Below are 8,020 nucleotides of genomic sequence, written 5' to 3'. Positions count from 1 at the left end.
TTGTTAGAGAATACAGATAGCAGAACTGCTAAATTGTATCACGACACTTTAACTGTTTGGAATCTCTCTTCAGAAACAACAACCAACATTTTTACTGTGTCTCTCTTGAAAAATAAAATCAAATGGAAAAAAAAAAATATATATATAGTATATATATATACTATATATATATACTATATATATAATATATATATAGTATATATATATATATATACTGCTTAGCACTGGTCAGTCTACAATTCATAGGCAACAGGTTCAGGTGCTGCATAATTGAATCTTTATTTGTAGACTGTTTTATTTCCTGAGACAGTTTGAAATTATTTTGTTGCAGTCTGACGCAGCTACCAAAACAAGTGCATTTTATTAGTATCTCACAGCTTCTCAAGCTTTTCCTCTCCCAGCAGCCTGAAGAATCATCATGCTGCGTGTTATGCAGCATTATCAATGCACTGATATTTCCCCACAAATTACAACTAGTGTCTTGCAGCCACAAACCTGTTGGATTGTGAAACACATTCTAATGACATTTTACCTTCTGAGGAAGAATTAGTTTGAAAATAAATAAATAAATAGATAAATAAATAAAAAGGAAGGCATTTCTAAATGTTAATAAAACCTGGGATTGACTTTTCTTGTTTTGTGCGTGTATGTGTGTTTTCAATGTTGTAAAGAAATTGTTGTAAAAAAATATTTTTTTTTAATTACATTTTTTGAAATAAAGATCACATTTTTAGACAATACTGTAGCCCTTGTACCATTTCTCAAGATATAATGTTAAGACATGTAATATAAGGCATGTACTGATAATCTACATATTTACTAATCACTTTATATAAATTTTGTTGATGGATGCAATAAATCTGCTCTCAAACTTTGGCTTACCTTCTGAGGCAAAATGTTACATTATTTTTCTGAAGTTCCTTTGACTTTAAGAGATTCGCATGAATAGTACTTGCTTTCTGGAATAGCAATTATTAAATACACAGTTTTGCAGTGTGAGCTGGGAAAGAAGATGTACCAGAGAAGGTAACTCTGAAGAACAGCATGATCTTCAAGCTAGAGGAAATGGATAAACAAATTTTTATTTATTATCTGATTGTGAGGAAAAGAAGTTACAGATCAGAAACCATGAGTTATAAACCAAAGAGCTTTAATCCTTTGAAATTTCCAGAGATAATATAAAAAGGTTAGAAAAAAAGTAGACCAAAACCAGTGAGAATAAATTTTATGTGAGTAGAGAAGAATTATTATTCTGGTTAGAGTTGAACAGAAATCAGAGCAGGCTTTTTTGTCCCTTCATCTAGAAGACTGTTGGCAAACTCTCTTTTTACAGTTCTAGAAAAAAAAAAAAAAAAAAAAAAAAATCTGCTGAATTTATCAACATAGAGTCAATCCTGTTGATCATGGTACCCCTTTTGGTTCTGGAGCTTATTTTGAGATGATCTCAGATGAAGCAAAGAAACTTAGATTACGTGGAGGTTGTGTAACTTTAGCTTAGCCATCTCCTGTGATTCTACAAGTACTGAAAAATTCCAAATGAAGCAAAAATAATTTTATCTATTTTTATTTATTTGAGAAAATAAATGGAAACTTTGAATGTTGGTCAATCTAATGTTGGAAATTGATCTTTTTCATTGGATTTTATTGGATTTTAGCTGTCCTTTTACTTTACTGCTCTATAGTTATTTATTGAATTTTATTACAGACGAAATATACTGTTTAATAAGAGGTGAATTGTTTGAAATTGGAAATGTTTCTTCCAGCTTGTCTGTAGGAACAGCCCTGGCTTTCTTCCTAGAGAAAAATGATGAGAACTGAGATGCAGGGGCTTTTTGTTTGCTGTTCTCCTAAAAGATAGATGTATATTTTACATTTACCAAGTAGGAAGCATATTAGCTATTTCTTTGATGTGAATTACAATGGCTGTATCTTACTCTACTGTGTAACCTTCCAGTCACTGATTCCTCTTCTCTGTCTTTGCTTCATGCTTTCTCTCTTTTTCTTGCACTTGTTTTTAAAGCCTCATCTTATATATATCCCTGCTTCAAGAAGGAAACTCATAATGGTTTAAGAGGTTAGTACTCTACACAAAATGGGGTGAAGGTGGAGTCAAGAAACAGAACTGACACTGAACAGATCTCAGAAAATCTAGTGATCAATATAGCTGAAATAGAAAAGAGAGATTCAGGGTATTTCTCCTAAAGCAGAGAGAGGACAAGGGATAAAATAATAAAACTGCTGGGCCCAAAGAGAAGTGGTGAATGGAATGAAATCCAGCTGGTGACCAGTCACCAGTGGTGTTCCCCAGGGGTTGGTGTTGGGGCCCATCCTCTTTAATATCTTTACCGATGACTTGGATGAGGGATTTGAGTGCACCCTCAGTAAGTTTGCATATGACACCAAACGGGGGGAAGTGTCAATCTGCTGGAGGGTAGGAAGGTTCTGCAGAGGGACCTGGACAGAATGGGTCAATGGGCAGAGGCCAATGGGTTGAAGTTCAACATGGCTAAGTGGCGAGTCCTGCACTTTGGTCACAACAACTCCATGCAACGCTACAGGCTTAGGGGAGAGTGGCTGGAAAGTTGTGCAGAGGAAAAGGATCTGGGGATGTTGGTCAGTGCTCATCTGAACATGAGCTGGCAGTGTGCCCAGGTGGCCAAGAAGGCCAACAACATCCTGGCTTGTATGAGGAATAGTGTGGCCAGCAGGACCAGGGAGGTCATTGTTGCCCTGTACTCAGCTCTGGTGAGGCCACTCCTTGAATACTGTGTTCAGCTTTGGGCCCCTCACTACAAGAAAGACATTGAGGTGCTGGAGCATGTCCAGAGAAGGGCAATGAACCTGGTGAAGGGTATAGAACAAAAGTCCTATAAGGAGTGGCTAAAGGAACTGGGGTTGTCTGGAGAAGAGGAGGCTCAGGGGAGACCTTATTGCTCTCTACAACTACCTGAAAGGAAGATGTGGGGAGCTAGGGGTCGGCCTCTTCCCACAGGTAACTTGTGATAGGACTAGAGGCCTCAAGTTGCACCAGGGGAGGTTTAGGTTAGAAATTAGGAGACATTTCTTCTCAGAAAGCGTAGCCAGGCATTGGAACGGGTTGCCCAGGGAGGAGGTAGAGTCACCATCTCTGAGGGTGTTTAAGGAAAGGTTAGACATGGTGCTTAGGGACATGGATTAGTGGGTTATATTGGTCGTAGGGAAATGGTTGAACCAGATGATCTTGGAGGTCTTTTCCAACCTTAATGATTCTATGATAATTCAACTACTGACCTTTACCACAGTCTTTATTTTTTATTTTTGTAAAGTTTTGAAATGTTAGCTTGAGTACTTGTACTTAGGATGAAAGATTTCAGGTCTAAAAATTATCTATGGCTAGGAGTAAAACATTTTTTTCAGTCAAGGGTCCCTTCTTGCACAGTGGAGGGCAAATCTAGCCACTTGGCTAATTTTATTAAAATGGGTTTAATCATTGTCAAGGGGTGCCTATTTTCCCCCAAGATGCAAAGATATTGCTAAAGTTTGCCACAGCTCAGGTTTTGACAAATAGATAAAAGTAGCTTAGATACAAAATAAGATTCATGTGCAAGAATGGGTCAAATATGTATTGATAATGAGCCAAAATATTTAAGTGAAGGAGAGGTTTATAACTAATCATCAAATTAGTTTGATGGTACATAAATAGAGGTGTTCTTTAATATCCTTCTGGACTTTTCCATTTGAGAAAAAAAAAAAAATGCTTATTTTTCTAAATACATTTTCTGATACAGAAAGGTTTCTGAATTCATTATGCAGATTGCTTTCTGTTTATATTTTAATCCTAGTTGGTCAAAAGCTAAAAAATCTCTATACTTGAAACTGTCAGCAACTGAGTAAGTTAAGTCTGTGTGGAACTTCAGGTTGGCGATGGCAAAGTTGAGAGCCTCTGGGTAAGGATCAAGGGACGAACGAATAAAGGGGATGTAGTTGTGGGAGTCTATTACAGACCGCCTGGCCAGGATGATAGCGCCGATAAATTATTCTTTACAGAACTAAGAGAGGCCTCGAGATTAACTCCCCTTGTCCTTATGGGGGACTTCAACTTGCCGGACGTTAACTGGGAGTGCCACACGGCTGACACGAGCAAGTCCAGGAGGTTCATGAAGCACCTAGATGATAACTTCTTGGTACAGGTGCTAACGGAGCCAACTAGGAAAGGTGCCCTCCTAGACCTGTTGCTAGAAAACAGAGAGGGTCTGGTGGGAGATGTGGTGATTGGTGGCCGCCTCGGTCATAGCGACCATGAAGTGGTTGAGTTCAACATTTATGGTGACAGAAGGAAAAGTGCCACCAAAACCTCATCCCTAGATATGGGGAAAGCGGACTTCAGGCTGCTCAGGGAACTAGTCAGTAAGGTCCCCTGGGAAACTGCTCTTGAAGGCCTTGATGTCCACCAGTGCTGGTCACTCTTTAAGCGATGCCTCCTAGAAGCACAAGATAAGGCAATTCCAAAATATCGCAAGTCAGGCAGGCGGGGCAGGAAGCCGGCGTGGCTGACCAGGAACATTCTAATGGAGATTAGGCGGAAACAGAGAGTGTTTCGCTACTGGAAGGAGGGCCAGGCGTCATGGAAAGAATACAGGGATGCTGTTCGTGTTTGTAGGGAGAAAGTTCGAGTGGCCAAAGCACAGCTAGAGTTGAAGCTGGCTGTGTCTGTGAGAGAAAATAAAAAGGTTTTTTTTAGATATGTAAATGGAAAAAGGAGAACTAAAGAAAACATAGGGCCGCTCCTTGATAGGGAAGGTCTCCTCACAGACGATGACGTAGGCAAAGCAGAGACGCTTAACGCCTTCTTTGCCTCTGTCTTCAATGCCGATGATGGGCTTCGGGACCCAGGGTGCCCTGAGCTGGAGGACCGGGACGGTGGGGATGACAAACTCCCAACTGACCCTGAACGTGTGCGGGATTTGCTACTCCACCTCGATCCCTACAAGTCCATGGGTCCGGATGGGATTCATCCCCGGGTGCTGAAAGAGCTGGCGGATGTCATCGCGGAACCTCTATCAATTATTTTTCAACGATCCTGGGAATTTGGAGAGGTCCCAGTAGACTGGAAGCTGGCAAATGTTGTGCCAATTTTCAAGAAGGGTCAGAAAGAAGACCCTAGCAATTACAGGCCTGTCAGTCTCACGTCAGTGCCTGGTAAAATCATGGAGAAGTTGGTTCTCGGACTTATTGAGGCGCACCTGGGGGACAAAGCAGTCATTGGTCCCAGCCAGCATGGGTTTGTGAAGGGTAGGTCCTGCCTAACTAACCTGATTTCCTTTTATGATAAGATCACCCGTATGGTGGACCAAGGGAAACCAGCTGATGTGATTTTTTTGGACTTCAGCAAGGCTTTTGACACGGTTTCCCATAGGATCCTACTGGACAAAATGTCCACCATACAGCTAAATAAAAACATCATACGATGGGTGAGCAATTGGCTAACGGGCAGGGCCCAAAGGGTTATGGTAAATGGAGCTGCGTCAGGCTGGCGGGCGGTCACCAGTGGGGTCCCTCAAGGCTCCATTTTAGGGCCGGTACTTTTCAATATTTTTATAAATGATCTGGATGTAGGAATAGAGGGTATTTTGAGCAAGTTTGCTGATGACACCAAACTTGGAGGAGTTGTGGACTCAAATGAGGGCGTAAAGGCCTTGCAGAGGGATCTGGACAGGTTGGAGAGCTGGGCGATCACCAACCGCATGAAGTTCAATAAGAGCAAGTGCCGGGTCCTGCACCTGGGACGGGGAAACCCTGGCTGCATGTACAGACTGGGCGATGAGACGCTGGAGAGCAGCCTAGAAGAGAGGGATCTGGGGGTCGTGGTAGACAGCAAGTTGAATATGAGCCAGCAGTGTGCCCTGGCAGCCAGGAGGGCCAATCGTATCCTGGGGTGCATCAAGAACGGCATCGCTAGTAGGTCAAGGGAGGTGATTGTCCCGCTCTACTCTGCGCTGGTGCGGCCTCACCTCGAGTACTGTGTGCAGTTCTGGGCACCACAGTATAAAAAGGACATGAAACTGTTGGAGAGTGTCCAGAGGAGGGCTACGAAGATGGTGAAAGGCCTGGAGGGGAAGACGTACGAGGAACGGCTGAGGTCACTGGGCCTGTTCAGCCTGGAGAAGAGGAGGCTGAGGGGAGACCTCATCGCAGTCTACAACTTCCTCGTAAGGGGTTGTCAAGAGGCAGGAGACCTTTTCTCCATTAACACTAGTGACAGGACCCGCGGGAACGGGGTTAAGCTGAGGCAGGGGAAATTTAGGCTGGACGTCAGGAGGGGGGTTCTTCACAGAGAGGGTGGTTGCACACTGGAACAGGCTCCCCAGGGAAGTGGTCACTGCACCGAGCCTGTCTGAATTTAAGAAGAGATTGGACTGTGAACTTAGGCACATGGTCTGAACTTTTGGGTAGACCTGTGCGGTGTCGAGAGTTGGACTTGATGATCCTTAAGGGTCCCTTCCAACTCAGGATATTCTATTCTATTCTATTCTATTCTATTCTATTCTATTCTATTCTATTCTAAAAGTATTCTGGAGAATTACCTGTGCATACTCGCTTTACATTTTCTACTTGTATACTCTCTTTTTACCTTACTGGTTGCAAGTGAAGACTGGCTATTAAAAATGGACTTTTAATTTGACCTAGCATGGCTATTCCCGTGGTTCAAAGACTTAAATTTGGGTTGATCTTAAAGAAAGTTTCACACACACAAACAATTCATATAATTGTGAAATTTATACATTCTGGACCTTCTACCATATTTTTTTCCTCTCACTACTACAAAAGGGTGCTATAAAACAATATGGGGCAACATTGCTAAATGTGTCATCATTATTTTATTTTTTTTTTATTTTTATTTTTTCAGTCAAATATAAGAATGCTAAGGCTTCATTTTTCCTATTTTCAGCCTGTTGTCACTCCTGTGTGGATAACTTGAAAAATACTATTCTTTTTCTCACTCTAGAATGCCATACCATAAACTGAAACGTGCATTTTATGAGGACTGTCTTTTTTTTTACCTTTCTCTGATCATTTGATCATTCCTTTTTGAACAGTAACTCCCTCTGAAAGTGCAGATAATGAGTAACCATAGCTACTTCCTTCCTCAGGGCATTCTTTTTCAATTCTTTGTTTCATTTGTGGTTTTATTCAAAATCATAAACAATACCTGCATGGATTTTATGCTTTGCTCCCCAATCCCCAAATTCTTTCTAGCTGTTCTCAGGAAGAATATAGTGTAATATTTTATAAGTCAGAAGACTGTTGGACAAATCTGTCAAAAGAGGTCAGGCTACAATCACTGTAATTGTATTATTGGTCCTTTTGTTTTGTATTAATAGTATATAATTTATATTGAAAAGCATTCAACATAGATAGTAACCCAAGAAAAAGCTTTTTGTAAAGAGAAGATCCAATTAATCTTAACAATCATTAATGTTTTTTCACTGAGAGGAATAGGTTTTCCTGGGGTTTTCTGGATGCCAAAACTGATGTCTGGGAGCTGAGTCAAGTCTGTGTGTCAGTGACACAGAGTGACTGTGCAAGTGTAGTATGTAAATTGATGGAGAAAAGCAAAGGCATAAAGATAGCTGTTACTTCCAATAAGGGCTGGCACATCTTACCTGGAATTTTTGCCTAAGCAATGTAATATAACTGATATCTAGTGGAATCAAATAGTCTAAAAGTTAGATAAATAAGCAAATGACACCAAGAAAATACAGTGGCTCCATATCAGTTATTATAAAGCAATGGAAACTTTCTCAGATATCCCCAGTTCAGGCTGTTCCTTGGTAGAATAGATAAACTGTTATTCTTGCAACTTAAATATAGGATTTGTTTGCCAGAATTCTGAATATAGAGTAGAGTAGAGTAGAGTAGAGTAGAGTAGAGTAGAGTAGAGTAGAGTAGAGTAGAGTAGAGTAGAGTAGAGTAGAGTAGAGTAGAAGAGAAAAAGAAGAGAAGAGAAGAGAAGAGAAGAGAAGAGAAGAGAAGAGAAGAG

Source organism: Oxyura jamaicensis, chromosome 1 (assembly GCF_011077185.1).
Source record: "Oxyura jamaicensis isolate SHBP4307 breed ruddy duck chromosome 1, BPBGC_Ojam_1.0, whole genome shotgun sequence".
Taxonomy (NCBI): domain Eukaryota; kingdom Metazoa; phylum Chordata; class Aves; order Anseriformes; family Anatidae; genus Oxyura; species Oxyura jamaicensis.
The sequence above is the reverse complement of the archived record's forward strand: the minus strand, read 5'-3'. Positions refer to the sequence as shown.